Here is a 19,870-nt window from a genome sequence, read left to right as displayed (position 1 = left end):
AAAATAGGTGGGTTGGAATCGAGTGGGAAGTTAAAGGGGCCAAAATTGCCCCCTTTTTTAAGGCGCAGAGGCAGTGACCGGGTAAGGCCTTACCGACCGAGGAAAGCGGATGGTGCGATTCTTGCGCAATTGCCCCCAGGCCGGGGGCAGAGGGAATGGGGTTCCGTCGCACTCTGTTTTTCTGGCCCGCCCGGTGCTCCGACCCGTTGTCGGCCGCGTGCCAAATCCTTACCGCCTGGCACCCCCTCTTCGATGCTGGGTCACCGGCCCAGCCGAACCCCTTCCTGGCCTCATTAGGCCTTGCAGCATTCCTCCCCTTTAAGTGAAGGGGAGGGGCGTTGCGACACATCAGCGCGATGCAGCATGTCCTCAATGCGCTGACATCATCACCGGTGCGCTGACATGGTTAGCTTGGCAGTGAGCAACACCACCCTGATGCCGCCCCAATACCGCCTCCAACAGCGCCTCTTCTCTCCGGCTCCCACCGGGTGCTAAATTTCTGGCTAATTGGAAGTGCCCTCCCCAATTTCTCACTGAGGACAATCTCAGCCCCAATGTCTTAAAAGTCTGAATCCCGACCAGAACCTGCCCACTTTCAGTTTTAACGGAGGCAAGACAGGGGCGGGCAACAAACCCGCTCCCAGGTGGTGGGTCTCCTATTTAAATATTATAATGAGGCTGCAGTGCCTCAGATTGAATCAATATTTTAAATTTAACTGTGACTGGTTGGGTTTTGCAGGCCTCGTGAAACCCGCTCGCTAAACTAAGGCGGAGTTTGCTAGATCCACAAGATCCAGAGCCTTTAGATTTATCTCCTGGATCCAGCATCCCTGCCAAACCCACCCTGTGTGATTGGAGACCCTCCCACCAGGCCACCGATCCCGCCCCCCCTCCAGGCTTCCAATCCCCAGTCGCGAGGCTGCTACCATGTATGCTCCTGCACCCCACACGCAGTGAGCTCCTCTGGCCCCCCGATCGTGCTGCTCCGGGCCCCTCGATCATCAGTTACTCTTGGCCCTCCAATAATCACCCCTTGGCGCCCTCCCTGTTCCTCCATTCCTCCGATGATCAACCCAAGCCCCCACGTGATCCTCCGGCACGCCGATGATCTGATGAGGTTTCCCTTGAAATCAGGCCCTGCGTTACATTCTGGAACCCGATGGTGGATGTCCATACCCAGAATGCACTGCATACTGGAATATACCCTATCTATTTTAGAATTGAATCATAGCTGCGCATCCCCATGACTTTTACCGAAGAAAGAGTCTGGCGCTACGTCTTTCCTTTCCTGGTACCCAGGGCACGATAGCAGGGGGATTCTCATTACCTTTTTAGACACCGGATTCCAGGTAATGGCACATGATTATAAATACTGCACATGCCCTCGTTACTTATTGATCAGCATGTTTAGTCTGCTCAATATTGTTTCTGTCGTAATGGAGGGTGTTACACTCATAATAAATGGTGAGATTGAGTACTGTGTGTAATGAGCAAGTGTGACCTTAGCTCCTCTATTAAGGTTCCAGAGTGCAGGTACCTCGTGGGTGGCCTGCTTTTATACTGTGCTCCCAAGGGATGCTGGGATCACTTGGGACTCCAACAGGTGGGCCCTCTGGTGGTCAGGTATGATGCAGGTTACAAAGGGTTAAATACATAACATCACTCCCCCATGAAGTCAACAGTATACTTATTTACAAGGCGAACGATCTGGGGCTTTACGCTCCCTTGTCGATCGTCTCGGTACAACTGCTGGTGTAGGTGAGTTGGTCAGTTTTTCACTGGGCTGTTGGGCAGCCGGCCTTGCAGGTCTGCTGGGGATAATGAGTTTGGTTTTGTGGTCAACTGTGATGTCAGTTGCCACTTGTGTGTGTGTTGGAAAGTCAAAGTTGGTGGTGTCCTCTTCAGGTTGTTCGTAGCTGTTGGTGAACCGCAATTTGATTTGGTCCAAGTATTTTCTGTGCGTTTGTCCATTGGTCAGTTTGACCTGAAATACCCTACTGCCCTCTTTGGCTGTGACCGTGCCAGCGAGCCATTTGGGACCATGTCCATAAGTGAGCACAAACACAGGATCATTGATCTCAATATCGCGTGACAAATTTGCGCGGTCATGATACACACTTTGTTGATGCCGCTTGTCCTCCGCGTGATCATGTAGATCAGGGTGGACAAGAGAAAGCCTTATTTTAAGCGCCCTTTTCATGAGCAGCTCAGCTGGGGGAATCCCAGTGAGTGAGTAGGGTCTGGTGCAGTAATTGAGCAGTACTCGGGACAACTGGGTCTGCAGGGAGCCTTCCTGAGGTGTCCCTGCACCTTACGAAAATCACACGAGGCATGTACTGCAGACACAGTCACTATGTGACCTTAACCTTTATTCTCCATGACCAAGGAGTGTCGATCTTGGGTGGGACCTCCCCTTTTATACCTGGAAACCCAGGTCAGGAGTGTCTCCCACAAGTTCACCCCCTGTGGTCAGGGTGTGCATTTCTAGGGTATAAGTACAGTGTACAGGAGTTGCATGAAGGTTACAGTTACATGAAGGTTACCGTTGCATGATAGTTACATACATGACATCACCTCCTCCCTTACGTCTTTTCGTGTCAAAGGTTAAGTCTTTCAGGTGGTCGACGCTCTCTCGTGGAGTGCCGCAGTTGTGGCTCTGGTGGCTGAGCCTTGGCATGCGTCTCTGTCACCTGAGGTGATTCCAGCCTGTCCGGGCTGGCCGCTGGGACTGTGCATGCTGTGGACTGTCCTTGTTGCTCGTCCGCTGGCAGTGGTGTGGGTGACATCTCATGCTCTTCTTCAGGTTCCTCCGTGTCGATGCTGAACCTCTTCTTTACTTGGTCCAAGTGTTTGCGGCATATCTGCCCATTATTTAGTCTGACCACTATGACCCTATTCCCTTCTTTGCCAATTACTGTGCCCTCAAGCCACTTGGGTCCCAAAGCATGGTTAAGAACAAATACCAGGTCATCCATTTCTATACACCTCCCCCTTGAGTTTCGATCATGGAACTCGGTTTGGGACTGGCGCTTGCCCTCAACAATATCTGCCAGGGCTGGGTGAATGAGGGACAGCCGCGTTTTAAGCGTGCGTTTCATGAGGAGTTCCGCTGGTAATGAAGGGAAGGTCCTTGGATGCATAGCCCTGTTTTATGACTTGGACCACATGTTCCGCATAGCCATTGGAAGCCGGCTTGAACGGCGCTGTCCGGACGTGTTTGATACCATTGCCAGCCTTGCTGTCGGACAACAGGGATGTTAACGGCTTGCGGTCCATCTCTAGCTTGAACCGTCTACCGAAAAGGTACTGGTGCATCTTTTTCCCACCGTAAACACAAGCGAGTACTTCCTTTTCGACCATGCCGTATCCACGCTCTGCCTGGGAGAGTGACCTGGAGGCATAAGCCGTCATCATTACCCTGCTGCAACACACACCCAACCCCGTAGGATGATGCATCGCACGTTAAAACCAGTTTTTTACAGTGGTCATACAAAGTCAACAGTTTGTTAGAACACAGCAGGTTCCTCGCCTTATTGAAAGCCCATTCTTGACAGTCCCCCCAAAGCCATTCACAACCTTTACGCAGGAGCATGTGTAACGGCTCCAACAACGTGCTTGAGTTCAGCAGAAAGTTCCCGAAATAGTTAAAAAGTCCCAGGAATGATCGCAACTCTGACGTGTTGCCGGGCCTGGACGCCTGGCGGATCGCCTCTGTTTTTGATTCAGTTGGCCGGATCCCGTCTGCGGCAACCCTCCTGCCCAAAAACTCGACCTCTAGGCCAAAAACACACACTTGACCTTTTTCAGCCGCAAGCCTACCCGATCCAATCGGCGTAGCACCTCCTCCAGGTTGTGGAGGTGTTCTTCGGTGTCTCGACCCGTTATAAGGATGTCATCTTGGAATACGATTGTTCCAGGAATGATTTTGTGCAAGCTTTCCATGTTTCTCAAAGATAGCTGCCGCCGAACGAATGCCTGATTGAGCCATCGGCTGAATTCAACGACCGAAATTATGCCCTCTCTGAGCAGCCTGTCCAATTCACTTTCAATTTTCTCACGCATCACATACGGCACCGCTCTGGCTTTGTGGTGCAGTGATCTGGCGTCCGGAGTGATGCGTATCACTACTTTAGTGCCCTTGAACGTTCTGACACCAGGTTGAAACAGTGACCCGAATTTTTATAGGACCTGTGAGCATGGACTTCGCTCCACAGATGAAATGGCGTGCACATCCCCCCATTTCCAATTCATCTCGGCTAGCCAGCTCCTCCCCAAGAGCGCGGGGCCATTTCCTGGGACAATCCAGAGTGGCAGCCGGTTCTGTGATCCATTATGTGTTACCACCAAGTTTGCACTGCCTAGCACTGGGATGATCTCTTTGGTATACGTCCGTAGCTGCCTGTCAATGCATTCCAGTTTGGACCTGCTAGTTCTGTGTGGCCATAGTCTCTCAAATTGTTGGGCGCTCATAATTGATTGGCTAGCTCCCGTATCCAGCTCCATGCACACCAGGATGCCATTCAATAAAACTTTCATCATCATGGGTGGCGTTTTAGTATATGAGCTGTGGACGTCAGCCACATGAACCCACTGAACTTCAGCATCCATGGCTTTTCCCCAGGCATCATCCTGCATTGCAGACCCCTCGTCTGGTTCCTCTGTCTCGCAGATTAGCCTCGCTACTGCCTTTTTGCACATCCTGCCCAAGTGTCCACTGACGTTACAAATCCTACAGGTATATTGCTGAAATCTGTAGCTTTTCGCAGTGTGTCTACCCCCGCACCTCCAGCATGAGCTGAGATTATTGTTAACAAAAGGACTGTTACCAGGCATTCCTCTCTGATTGCCCTTTTAGATGTTTCTGAGCACTCTGATGGTGGGTGTTAATGGTCCCATCGCGGGACGCATTGTTTCTCGTGATGGCATGAATTGCCGATCCCCTTTCCATTGTTCCTGTTGCGGGCCCCCCCTACAGTCTGTTGCTGCGGTTTTTAAATGCCCTTGCTTGCCTGTGGGGTCCCGAGCCGCGTTCACCATGTTAACTCCCTGGTCTGTCGCCACGTTGGGACCAGGGCTGCACGCGTAAATTAGCTTCCAACACGTGTTTCAAGCGTTGCTTGATGGTCTGAACTGCCCGTTCTGCCTCGCCGTTAGATGCGGGCTTGAACGGGGCAGATGTGACATGTTTGATCCCGTTGCGAGTCATGAATTCTTTGAATTCAGCACTGGTGAAGCACGGCACATTGTCACTGACTAGGACATCAGGCAAACCGTGCGTGGCAAACATGGCTTGTAGGCTTTCAACGGTGGCCGTGAACGTGCTTACAGACATTATTGCACATTCAATCCATTTGGAGTAAGCGTCCACGACAATCAAAATCATTTTGCCTAGAAATGGGCCTGCATAGTCTACATGGATCCTTGACCACGGTTTGGATGGCCATGACCACAAACTTAGTGGTGCATTGCTCAACAGCAAGTGTTGCACTGGTGCACACATGACTCTAAATCTGAATCGATGCCAGGCCACCACACGTGGGATCTGGCTATGGCTTTCATCATTACGATGCCTGGGTGGGTGCTGTGCAATTCGCAAATAATTGTATCTCTGCTTTTCTCGGGCAAGACCACGCGATTGGCCCACAAAAGACAGTCCGCCTGCAGGGACAGTTCATCTTTGCGTCTGTGGAATGGCTTAACCGCCTCCTGCATCTCCACTGGGACACTGGACCAGTTCCCATGGAGGACACAGTTTTTTACCAAGGACAGTAAAGGATCCTGACTGGTCCAGGTCCTGATCTGGCGGGCCGTAACGGGGGATTTCTCATTCTCAAATGCCTCCATGACCATGAGCAAGTCCGCTGGCTGTGCCATTTCCACCTCGGTGGTGAGCATTGGTAGCCAACTGAGAGCATCTGCGCAGTTCTCTGTGCCCAGTCTATGGCGGATTACACAGTTGTATGCCGACAGCGTGAGCGCCCATCTTTGGATGCGGGCAGAGGCATTGGTATTAATTCCTTTGCTCTCCGAGAATAGCGATATGAGCAGTTTGTGGTCAGTTTCAAACTCGAACTTGAGGCCAAATAAGTATTGGTGCATTTTTTTACCCCGTATATGCACGCCAGAGCCTCTTTTTCAACCATGCTGTAGGCCCTTTTGGCCTTGGAAAAACTCCTGGATGCATACGCAACTGGTTGCAAAATTCCTGATTCACTAGCCTGTTGTAGCACACACCTGACTCCGTATGACGACAGATCGCAAGCTAACACCAATCGTTTACATGGGATATACAGGACCAAGCAGTTTGTTAGAACACAGTAAGTTTCTGGCTTTCTTAAAGGCAGCCTCTTGTGAATTCCCCCATACCCAGTCGTCTCCCTTGCATAGTAGCGCATGTAGGGGTTCTAGCAGGGTGCTTAATCCAGGTAGGAAATTACCAAAATAGTTAAGGATCCCAGGAACGACTGCAGCTCTGTCACGTTCTGTGGTCACGCCGCGTTCTTGATGGCCTCCATCTTGGCGTCGGTGGGTCTGATGCCGTCTGCTGCGATTCTCCTTCCTAAGAATTCGACGTTCTGTGCCAGGAAAACACACTTCAAGCGTTTCAACCTGAGCCCCATGCGATCCAACCAAGTAAGAACCTCCTCCAGATTCTTCAAGTGCTCCAAGGTGTCCCGACCTGCAACCAATATATCGTCCTGGAAGACCACTGTGCAAGGAACCAACTTTAGCAGGTTCTCCATGTTGCGCTGGAAGATCGCTGCGGCCGACCGAATCCCGAACGGGCGCCGGTTTTAGATAAATAGATCTTTGTGCGTGTTGATGCAGGTGAGGCCTTTCGAAGACTCCTCCAGCTCCTGCGTCATGTAGGCTGAGGTCAGTTCCAGCTTGGTGAACGTCTTTCCTTCAGCCAGGGTCGCGAATAGGTCATCTGCCTTGGGTAGCGGGTACTGGTCCTGCAGCAAAAAACAGTTAATTGTTACTTTATAGTCACCGCAAATTCTAACCGACCGTCCTCCTTGAGTACCGGAACAATCGGACTGGCCCAGTCATTGAATTCCACCGGCGTAATGATGCTTTCATGTTGCAGCCTGTCCAGCTCGATTTCCACTTTTTAACGCATCATGTACAGTACCGCCCGAGCCTTGTGGTGGATGGGTCGCGTACCGGGAACCAAATGGATCTGCATTTTCGCCCCCAAAAAGCTTCCAATGGCTGGCTCGAATAACGAAGGGAATTTGGTTAGAACCTGGGTACATGAGGTGTCATCGATGGATGAAAGCGCTCGGATATCGTCCCAGTTTCAGCGGATTTTCCCCAGCCAGCTTCTGCCAAACAACGTGGGCCATCCCCTGGCACAATCCACAGCGGGAGTTCTTGTACTGCTCCATCATAGGAGACTTTGACTTCAGCACTGCCAATTACAGGGATTAGTTCCTTGGTGTAAGTCCTTAGTTTGGTGTGAATGGGGCTGATCTTTGGCCTGTGTGCCTTCTTCCCCCACAGCCTGTTGAAGGCCGTTTTACTCATTATGGACTGACTCCCCCCCACGGGTCCAGCTCCATAGACACTGGAATACCGTTCAGTTCAACTTTCAACATTATTGGTGGGCATTTTGTCGTGAATGTGTGTACCCCGTACACTTCTGCCTCCTCAGTACGAGTTTCCAATTCCGTCTGATCCACTGTGGATCGATCTTCCTCTGCAATGTGGTGGTTTGCAGGGTTTGCAGGGTTTGCAGCTCACCTGCACATTCGTTGGAGGTGTCCCATTGTTCTGCAGCCATTGCACGCATAGTGCTTACAGCGACATTGATGGAGCCGATGATCACCCCTGCAGCGCCAACAGGGTGTTAACTGCCTCGCATTCACAGATGATGGCAGACTCTGGGTCAATTGAGATCGGGCCACAGCAGCCGGCGTGTACGTTCTGCCCTGTACATTTTTGCGGAGGCAACCTTGGTGGTAGTTCTCCAGTGCTATGAGGTGCCTGCTGTACATAGAAACATAGAAAATAGGTGCAGGAGTAGGCCATTCAGCCCTTTGAGCCTGCACCGCCATTCAATAAGATCATGGCTGATCATTCCCTCAGTACCCCTTTCCTGCTTTCTCTCCATACCCCTTGATCCCCTTAGCCGTAAGGGCCATATCTAACTCCCTCTTGAATATATAGTCCATATCTCTGAAGCATATAGGAGGGCGGGTGTTATTACTGCTCTGTAGACCATGAGCTTGGTGCCGGGTTTGAGATCCTGATCTTCGAACACTCTTTTGCTCAGGCGACCGAAGGCTGCACACTGAAGGCAGTGTTGGACTTTGTCATCGATGTCTGTGCTTGCTGACAGTAGGCTTCCGAAGTATGGAAAGTGGTCCACATTGTTCAAAGTCTCGTCGTGGATCTTGATAATCGAGGGACAATGCTGTGTGGCCGGGGCAGGTTGGTAGAGGACCTTGGTCTTACAGATTTATAATGTAAGGCCCAGACTCTCGAACACTTCAGTGAAGGTGTCAACGATGGTTTGGAGTTCGGCCTCCGAGTGTGCACATACGCAAGTCTCGTCTGCATACTGTAATTCAATGACAGAGGTTGGAATGACTGGAGACGATGGAGGTTGAACAATTTCCCGTTTGTCCTGTAGATTAGCTCCACTCCAGTGGGGAACTTGTTAAAGGTGAGAAGAAGCATTGCTGTGAGGAAGATTGAGAAGAGTGTTGGTGTGATGACACAGCCTTGCTTGACCCCGGTCTGCACTTCTTTTGGGTCTATGGTGGATCCGTTGGTAAGGATCATGAATGAAGTTCGGGACCTGGAACGTCGGGACCCTCATGGACAACCCGAACAGCGACAGATCTGAACGTTGCACTGCTATCATTGCCCGGGAACTCAGACATTTCGACATCGACATTGCTGCCGTGAGTTAGTCACGGCGGGCAGGAGAAGGCCAGCTCAAGGAACAAGGTAAAGGATACACCTTCTGGAAAGGCAAACCAGAAGATTGGAACATCTGGTGAGTCTGGACTGATGAAGAGTTTTGTGTACTGTATCATTTTGAGAACAGCCTCGTACAGAGGTAGCCTTGAAATCAGATAGCAAAAATGGAACAATGGATACCTGCAAGGGGTAGTGGAAATAACACGGCAAACGGCCAGCTGCACAGTCAAACATGTAACCCCTGCATGTTTACAAAGACAGTGTAAATGTAGCTGGTTGGTTTCAAAAGCTCTTACTCAGAGGTGGGCAATTATTTGGGTTGGAGGGCTGCTCGACAATACTGCATGCGCAGTATCTCTTTCAGCAGCAGGAGCTGGTGAGCGGCCTGCACCAGGGACCTCGCAATTAGTGCACGACCGCATGGCTACACATCTCCGGGGAACATTGGTGTGTGGCCCTCTACAGCTCACCAAAACTTCTTAAGTGGTCCTCCAGCCCAAATAATTACCCATCCCTGGTGTAGAAGGTACATAGAGAGAGACTCTGAGCACAAGGAAGCCAGAGAATGCAGATGTGGAAGTGGACCCTGGCTACAGAGCATGCAAATGATGATCCCAGAGGTCGCTGAAAGGAAATGAAGGATGTGAGCAGAGCATCAAGCACACATTCTCCCAAGATATGTAGCAGATGGCTGGAATAGTAATGGTGTCCATTGTCCTGCTGTGCACCAACATCACAGAGGGTTTTCAAATCATTGCAGGGCAAACTGGAGAAACCGGCAGCTTCATACACATCGGCAAGCCTTCACCTGCATCAAGAGAGGTCCAGGCAAATAAATTAACTCAATATAGCGCTGTTGAATGAAGTATTGCAACTCTTGGGCGATGATCTGCAGAGGTCAATGTCAACCAGTTTGCAAAGTATATATGGCAGCATCTGAGAGGGAATAAGGAAGAATTGGTTGTCTCAGGGCATTAAAGCTTTGTCTGGTTCCAGGAGGTCAAGTCCACCCAGGAGTTCCTGCACTAAAATCCTGTCCCATGTTCCTCCGACACAACCTCCTCTATCTCACCCTTGAGTCACTTGCTTTCTCAGTCCCACACACCAGCTCAGATATTTTCACCCGAAGCGAATGACAATGTGTTAATGAGGATGTGGTACCAGATAATTCACAGAGCATGATTATGGCAAAGAAATGTATGCCCATAGGGAATGCCATAGCCACTCCTGAGAAGCTTTCACTTTGGTGGGGTAAATCAAAGACCCCAGGTGGTCTCACACTCCTACAGGCAGTCAAAAGTAAAGCCAAGGCTATCCAGGCTCATTGTCAAAAAATCACTTCACAGTTGTTCCCAGCTTCAATAATCTCTGCTGGAACTTTCAATATTCTTCAGTCTCAAAAACTCCTCACTTCCTCCAATCTCAGCTGATTGTGGCAACAGCTGCGCTAATTTCTCTTTCCAACTTACCCCTCATGCACTGAGAGCATAAATATAGGAAATTTGGGGCTGAAAGGCCAATGGCCCTCATTTAAACATAATGGGGCTAGAACCCTCCACTTTCTTTGCATGCTTAACACCCACTTAATGCCCATTTTACCACTGAAATGACGTATAATGCCCATATATCACCCATTTTGGCACAAAATGAAAACTGGCGGGCATTTTTCGGAAACTTATCACCAAGCGTTACTTTCCTCATATGCTTAACGGCAAGAAAAAATATTACCACCCGGCCACTTTTTTGGGGGCGGAATCAGCAGAATGGGCGAATTCAACGGCCATAATATCACTCAGCATTACTTTCCGCACAGAATTAACGCCAAGATTCAATATTAACGCCAGGCGACTGTTTTTTGTCGTAAGGAGCATATTTACCCAAACTAGCGGCCATGGAAATCGCTTATTGTCAATTTCACCACCTCTCACACATTTCATCCACAATATCGCTCGCTCAAAAAACTGTCCACAAAAAATGGAACTAAACAGAAATAATCACAGCGTTATGGACGCCATGTTCTAGATCACATGTCGCGTCCTTTAAAAGGCTGCTGTGCTTCAACCTCGGTGGAGTTCGGATGTACTCTGCAGGTCATTGGAGTTGATGTAAACATCTCTAAAGACATCTTGACCACACTGTGACCAATTGGAATTGTAAAGCTGTGTTCATCGGGACATTCCTTGTTTGTGAGCAATCGGTGGAAAACAGAGAGCTCCTGCAATGGGGCCTGTCCTTTCTCACCCTCTCTTGGTGACCAAATACATGCAGCAGACTCGACATCGCCGAAGGAACGCTCCACTGCATTATGTGCCCAATGTAAGAAGTGACAGACAGATGAGGAGGACCAGATGTTATACCCGCCCCCACCCCCGCAGTACAAGGAGAAGAATTCTTACCTCGACTTGCCCAACACCACCTGCCTTCAGAGACTGCGCTTCCACAATGAGGTTATCACTGAGGTATGCCAGCTGATAAGGGAAGATCTGCAGCCTGCCAGCACCATTAGTACTGCACTGTCCGTCGAGGTCAACGTCACTGCGGCACTGTCGTTCTATGCCTCGAGTTGTTTTCAGGCCACAGCTTGCGACATTTGCGGACTTTCTCAGCATGCCACACATCACTGCATTAGACAGGTCACTGAAACACTGTACGCAAGCAGGAGGGACTTGATCAGCTTCCCTATGACCAGGGAGGCACAGAGTGAGAGGGCTCTAGGATTCTCCAGAATTGCAAACTTCCTCAAGGTGCAGGGAGCAATAGACTGTACGCACATCGCGATGTGGGCACATTTTTAGGATGCTGAGGTTTTAGGAACTGCAAGGGATTCCACTCCCTGAATGTCCAGCTGGTTGTCGACCACCTGCAAATTATACTGGCAGTGAATGCTCAATTTCCAGGCAGCATCCATGATGCTCACATCCTGCGTGAGAGCACTGTATCTGACTTGTTTAACAGTCAGCCACAAGGTCAATGCTGGATGCTTGGGGACAAAGGATATGATCTCACCACCTGGTTGATGACCCCCCTGCGTGACACCCACACCGATGCCGAGAGGCGATACAACGAGAGCCACAGAGCAACTCGCAATATCGTGGAGAAAACCATTGGAGTGCTGAAGCAGACATTTAGATGCCTGGACCACTCAGGAGGCGAGCTCCAATACCACCCTGAGCAGGTAGCTCAATTCGTGGTGATGTGCTCCATGCTGCACAACTTGGCTATCAAGAGAGGACAAGAATTGCCTGATGAGTCTGATAGTGCACCTAACCAGAGAGAGGAAGAGGAGGACGAGGAGGCAGACGCTGACATCGGCCTTAACAATCAGGCTGACACTAAAGCCATGTCCCCGCCCCCCCCCCGAAAGACCGCATGAAAGGGCCTATGATGGCATGATAGCTGCAAGCGCCTTACGTCAGGGGCTCATCAATGATCGCTTTGCCTGAAAGAACGTTTGTGTTATTTACAAGGCTGACACACTGCTGGTTGTGCAGGTCATACATCAATGGTGGGCATCACTTTGGTGTCAGTTAAAGTTTATGTTGATTGAAGTTAAGTGTGATTAAACCCTTTGATGTTACGGAATCACCAGCGTGTAATGTTGCAGCTATCTGAACCAATGTGCCACAATGTTCTGTTAAATAAAAAACATTTAAACCGAACATTAGTCTGAAATCATCAGTATTTCTGTAAAAACTAACCTTCCCCCCCTCATCTCCCCCTCCCCCCGCCTCCCCCCTCACTTCTCCTCCCCGCCTCTATCCCTTACCCTTATCCTCCAGACTCCAAGCCACCTGGCCGAGGAGGTCCTCAGACAATGCTTCATTGGGGGTGGGGGGAGGTGGGTGGTGGGGGTGATGGCCGAAGCGCTGCTTAGACGGATACGGGAGAGGACAGTCCCGAGGTGGGAGCGTGCTCCGAGCCATAAGCAAGATGTTGCTGCTGGCTCTCATGTGTGGTTGGCAATGGGGGTGCGTCACCTTGGGGTGCAGTGCGGCGCTTCGGGATCATTGGGAGCCCTCTGCGACCAGTGTTCCTGGCTATCAGCTCCAGGGCCTCCTCCATCCCTTCCATGTTATATCTTATTTGTTGGACAAAAACTCGTGCCAACTATGTTCTTGGTGCTTATTAGGCTTTTTGCTGCTGGTGAATCTCCCTCCTACCTCCCACAACAGCCAGACAAGCACACACCACAGCCACACACGCTTTCAATGCCTCTGAGCTGTCTCTCTCTGTCTCCTCTTCTGCGCATGTCATGATGATCCTTGACCTCTTGAATCATGGGAATCGAGCATTGCCATGCCGTTGTTAAGGACGGTGATACTTTACGGCAGAAGGTCAGAAAAATTTAACGCTACCGCCCATTTGATATCGCTCGTGGTAACACCCATTTTCAAAAATGTAAACTAGGTGTTTTGAGAATGGGCGAGAAGCCAGCGATCTGAAAATCCTTTTTTACCCACGCCGGAAATAACGTCCATTTTAGGTGATAAGCTCAAAAGTGGAGGTTTTTGCCCATGGGGTGGTGAAATTGGATTAGGCCCGAAAGTGGGCGGGATCAGCCCTCGCCCCTTGACTGGAGTGCAGACAGCATGTAAAATTCGTGCTGCCTCCTAATTATAATAATGGCAGTGCGCAGCCCAGTGCTGAGCGCGCTGCTGACTGACTGTCTCCTTGGCAGGGTGCATGATGTTTACGCAAGGCTAGCTTTATTTAAAGCTATCTTGTGCCTTTTAAAGGCAATCTGCACCTCTGAAAGTCGAGCTGCTTTCTGGTGATCAAAAATGTCTGCTTCAGCACAAGCCAAAATGGCTTAACAGGTCAGGGAAAGGGAACCCAGGGCCTCGGACACAGCATTCGAGGCTTTGTTCATGGGGTGAACACTCGAAGAGAGGTTCTCTACCCACAGGAGGCCAGGAGGCCCTCCAGAAACACTAAGAAGGATGAGGACCCAGATCGCTGAGGCGGTCACTGCCTGCTGTGTTGCCTCCACGACGTGGCTCCAGGGCTGAAAGAAGTTTAATGACCTCAGACCAGTGGTTAAAGTCAGTGAATGCATCTTCACACTAGGCTCACAGACTGCTCAATGCACCACATCCCTACCAACAAGCTCTACCAAACACAACTCACACCGCACATTCATAGCTTCACCTCACCCACACACATGTACCACTGCTGCAAACCTCACCCCCACACCTCACAGCTTGCATACACTGCCATCTATTCATCCATGACAGCCACATTACCCAAACACATTACACCACACTCACCTACACACTTCCCTTTCTTCTGCAGGAAGAGGTGGCGTATAACCAGCGCCAGCAGAACTTAACCAGTAGGAGGCAGGCTCGCCTGCATGACCTCACCCCCATGGACGAGATGGTGCTGGCCATTCTTTCCAGGGACATGGCTGAGCCCATGGACAGCAGCGGTGCTGAACAAATACAAGATGCTGGTATCCTCACACGTCATCCTCCTTCTCACATCCCACTTCCCCCTCATTCCGCAATCTCTTCTGATTTACAAGCTACACATGGTGTAAGCATGGACCTCTTGCTTTCACTGCACCCCCCATTGCCCCCCCACCACCACCCCCAGCCCCCCCCACCCTAATCCTACCCTTGTGCCTTTCTCATTTCAGACTCCCAAGAAATCTAGCCTGCCCTGTGGTTGAACAAGAAGAGGGAGAGGAGAGTGAAGAAGGAGAAGAAGAAACACCATCACTCAATTTCAACTCCCAGCCACCAGCTCAGATATTGACACTCCGCGTACTTAGAAACATAGAAACATAGAAAATAGGTGCAGGAGTAGGCCATTCGGCCCTTCTAGCCTGCATCGCCATTCAATGAGTTCATGGCTGAACATGCAACTTCAGTACCCCATTCCTGCTTTCTCACCATACCCCTTGATCCCCCTAGTAGTAAGGACTACATCTAACTCCTTTTTGAATATATTTAGTGAATTGGCCTCAACAACTTTCTGTGGTAGAGAATTCCACAGGTTCACCACTCTCTGGGTGAAGAAGTTTCTCCTCATCTCGGTCCTAAATGGCTTACCCCTTATCCTTAGACTGTGACCCCTGGTTCTGGACTTCCCCAACATTGGGAACATTCTTCCTGCATCTAACCTGTCTAAACCCATCAGAATTTTAAACGTTTCTATGAGATCCCCTCTCATTCTTCTGAACTCCAGTGAATACAAGCCCAGTTGATCCAGTCTTACTTGATATGTCAGTCCCGCCATCCCGGGAATCAGTCTGGTGAACCTTCGCTGCACTCCTTCAATAGCAAGAATGTCCTTCCTCAAGTTAGGAGACCAAAACTGTACACAATACTCCAGGTGTGGCCTCACCAAGGACCTGTACAACTGTAGTAACACCTCCCTGCCCCTGTACTCAAATCCCCTTGCTATGAAGGCCAACATGCCATTTGCTTTCTTAAACGCCTGCTGTACCTGCATGCCAACCTTCAATGACTAATGTACCATGACACCCAGGTCTTGTTGCACCTCCCCTTTTCCTAATCTACTTTAGAGGATAGGTTAGACGTGGGAGCTGCACATGGTGAGACACCAGGTACGAGTGGGCTGCTGCCAGCTCCCTGGTGGGAGAGGTAGCTCATGAGTTCTACTGCTCGGGACTCAGATGATGATATCCATGGGGTGACCTACAGAAGAACACCGATGGGTATGTGCAATGAAATGCTTGGTGCATTGGCTGGCCTGCCAGAATGCAATGTCAAGGGGCATGGAGGAGTCCAGCTCTAGCCTTACACAGGCCTTTGGGCAGAGCTTGCAGCCTTTCCAGTGTGGAAGGGGTGGGCAGATCCATTAATGCACTTTGGATCCAACCATCATGCCTCGTCTGATGGCCGAAGTCTCAGCTTCCATTGCAGCACAGACAGAAACCACCTTATGACTGCAAGCTCACCTTAATACCATGTAGCAAGGATCTCACAGGTTTTTTCTCTTTGGAACAGAGGAAGCTGATGGGAGATTTAATTGAGGTGTATAAAATTATGAGGGGCTGAGATGGAGTGGATAACAAAGAGGTTAATAACCAGGGGGGATTTATTTAAGGACACAGTTATTTGCATTGTGAAAATGGCCGCATTGTCTCTCTATTATCACATGACCTGATTGCTGATTGGTCCCCTTGGAGGATAAGCCACACCCAGAGGTGTCCCTTGAATGTGTAACTGAAACCGTCCAGCCCAAGTTGTGAGTGACTTTGCAAAATGTAATTCGATCCATTCTGACTTCAGAAGCCAGAGAGGATAGATCTCCGTCAACTCAGCAAAAGCCTCCCAAGTTCTAGCTGAAGTCCCTTACCCCAGCCCGTGCCTCCCCCAGCCGAAGTCCCTTATCCCAGCCCAAGTGCATGCCTCCCCCAGCCCAAGTTCCTTACTCCCCACACCCCCACCCCCCCCACAGACCAAGTTCTTCTCCTGCTCCTGAGCTAGTGGCCGTATCCCTGATGGCAACGGCTGTGCTTCATGATGGCCAGATTGTAGAGGATACAGCAGACCATGGAAAATTGGTACACATGCTCTGGTGAGTACTGTAGGGCTCCTCCAGAGTGATCCAGGCAGCGGAACCATTGCTTCAGCACCTCAATGGTATGCTCGATGAGGTTTCCTCATGGTAGCATGGCTCTCATTGTATGATCGCTGGCTACGAGTGGTGGGGTTGCGGAGAGGAGTCATCAGCCAGATGCGGAATGGCCGAGCACCATCCTCGGGTTTGACGTAGTGGCTGGAATATTCCTGGCACGCCAGTTTGGCACAGGACAAAGGCATCATGACTGTTATCAGGATAGCAGGCATTCACCGTCATGATGTGCTGGCCTTGGTCACACACCAACTGCACATTAAATGAATGGTAGCCTTTGTGGTTATGGTACATCTCAGCATTGGGCTGCGGAGCCCACAAAGACATGTGTGCAGTCAATGGCGCCCTGCACCATGGGGAAGCCCGCAACCCTGGCAAAGCCACATGCACGCTCCTCCTGCTTCTCTCTGTTTAGAGAGAAGATAATGAAGTGCCCTCTCCTAGCATACAAAGCATCTATGACCTCCCCGGTGCAGCGATGGACTGTGAACTGCGAGACGATAGCTATGTCGACTGTTCCAGCCTGGAAGGAGCCACTGGTGAAGAAATTGAGGGCCACGGTGACCCTGAGGGCCATTGGAAGTACCGACCTCACCCTGCTCTGAGGCTCTAGGGTTGCAAGAGGTGGCAGAGTTCTTTGACCACCTCATTGGTGAAGCGGAGTCACCAAACTAAGCTCCTGGCTTAGGTGCTGGTAGGAGAAGTGCTCCCTAAAGACCCTAAGTTGGTAAATCCTCCTCCTCCTCCTCAATCTGCAAGCATCTTATCCCCTTTGCTGCCTCTGCTCCATCTCCATGTCATGCTGTAGCCCAAGGGGACTGTAACTAGAGCCCCATGACTAGGAGAAAGTGGTGTTCTCAGAGGCCTTCTTTTAAGAGCCATGCCTTGCAAACATCCAGCAGCACTCACTGCACTCTTAACAATTTTTCAAATGTCTTAAACTAAGTCACTACTGAAATAAACTCTTACATGCTGATTGACTTCACGATCTGTCTCATTTGCATTCTTCTACTGCATGCAGGCAACAGCCACGCTACAGACCTGCCCTAATTGTCACAGCCCGCTCCGGAAGTGCGCAGCAATGAGGCGGCCATCATTTTTCTGCTGAAACTGGCCTTAAATGCCGGCACTATTAGGGGGAATTGCATGACAATAACAATTAGGTACATGTGCATTCAGTCGACGGATCGTTGGAAGGGCTGAGATGCAATTGGAAATTTGGGTGCTTTATTTTTGGGATACACCATTGGTAGAAGTTCCTTCAATTTGTTGGCCAGTCGTGAGTTGTCCCAATTTTAGGCCCTTAGTTTTAGTGGGCGGGGTAACTGTACTTGTCTCAATATAAATTTGACACTGGATACAAACCTGGCACACATGGATGTTAGGTTAGGACAAAACTATGTTGTATTGTGATGGCCCCCGTGATTAAATAACCGGCTTCTAATGTATTACTTAATTCTTTGCTTAAGAATTCATAGCAACACATTGGTATTAAGAACTAGATGGTTTATTAGCAAAGGTTCAACAATCACACTACAGATTATCACTTCAACTATTTGAGTTGTGCACTTTAACGAAATGCCCCCTACAAGGGGGGTCACACTCCAAAATAATTTTTTTTCCAGTGCCGCTTTTTTTTGGAGGGGTGGTTTTGAGGGCACCAAAACACAAATTATACAAGTGCCCCCTGGCTAAAAGGGGGGGGGGGGGGGCACTAAAACCGGCAAATTAAACAAATTAAACTTTAAACTTAAATGGTCAAATTAAAATTTGGTTGCCGGGGCTGATGATGCACTCCAGTCCCTCCGGTGCCCATCTCTCACGGTAAGCCGCGAGCGTATCGGTGGACACCGCATGCTCCATCTCCAGGGACACCCTGGCTCGGATGTAATCGCTGAACGACACCCTCGATCGCTTGGGCCGGCTGATGGCCCCCGTGGCCATGCCCAAGAGCAGTCCTACGAGGAGGCCTTCCGACCTGCCCGCTACCCTCCGCACAGGGTGCCCAAAGATCAGGAGTGTGGGACTGAAGTGCAACCAGAATTTGAGGAGCAGCCCCTTCAAATAATGGAACAGGGGCTGCAACCTTGTACATTCAATAAAAACATGGAACATGGACTCTTCCAGACCGCAGAAATTGCAGGCGGCCTGGGAGCCCGTGAACCGACTTAAAAACTTATTGCACGGGACTACTCCGTGCACCACCCTCCAGGCCAAATCCCCAATAAATAGAGGGAGGACTCCCGCGTAGAGTGCACTCCACTGGGGATCCCCGCCTCCTCTGGACGGCAAGCTGGTGCACCATGGCGTGTCCGGACGGCAGACGAGGATGGCAAGGTGGAGAGTGTGCAAGAGCAGCTCGTACAGGAAACCCCTCCACGTAGAACTGAAAGGCACAGAGGGGATTTCCCCGAGGAGGCTCAAATTGTGAGGCGCCGGCTCCCAAAGGAGGTTTCGGGGCTTGGCGCCGATGAGGAATTCCGTCTGGATGGGGGTCAGTTCGGACGGGATCTCCCCAAGTGCTTGAGCCTCCTTGACACACCTAACAGAGTCAGGGCCCAGAGCGATGGCATTGGCCGCACGCCGGACGTCGGCACAGTTAAGGTGCCGTGCCAGTACATCTGGCGCCATCCAGCCCTCTCCTCTGCCATCGAGCAGGTCCCTGACCCTGGTCACCTCGCCAGCCACAGCCCTCTCGTCCGCCTGCCACCTAAAACCGCGGTCATGGAGGTACGGATTCCTGAGCAGAGGCTCCTGCAGGACAGCCGCCACTCCAGACGGGGGAGAGCTGCGCTTGGTGGTGACTGTTCCAGACCCTGATGAGTTTCTGGTAAAAGACAGGCAGCCCTCGCATGGCGGTCCTGAAGCCCTCCAGACTCACAAACAGGAGCTGCATGTCATAATTGAGGCTGTGCCGCTGGCGGAAGAAATACGTTGCCAGCGCATGCCACCTAGGAGGGGACTCGACGTAGAGGTATAACGGCCACCAGCTGGTTTATGACTAGCACTCGACCCCTGTAGGACAGCACTCGGAGCAGTCCTGTCCAGCGCCCTAGGTGAGCGGCGACCTTGACCTCCAGCTCTTGCCAGTTCACCGGCCAGGCTTCCTCGTCGGGGCTAAGGTAGACTCCCAGATAGAGGAGATGGATCGTGCTCCAGGCAAAAGGCCTGAGCTCCTCCGGCAGGGAGTCCACCCACCACAAGCCTGGAACATTTCTCCCAGTTGATCCTGGCGGAGGATGCGACTGAGTAAATCTCCTGGCACTCACGCATCCTCGGCAGGTCAACGGGATCCTCGACCATGAGGAGCACATCATCAGCGTAAGCTGAGAGG

Source organism: Pristiophorus japonicus, chromosome 1 (genome assembly GCF_044704955.1).
Source record: "Pristiophorus japonicus isolate sPriJap1 chromosome 1, sPriJap1.hap1, whole genome shotgun sequence".
Classification (NCBI taxonomy): Eukaryota; Metazoa; Chordata; class Chondrichthyes; family Pristiophoridae; genus Pristiophorus; species Pristiophorus japonicus.
This window is presented reverse-complemented; position numbering follows the sequence as displayed.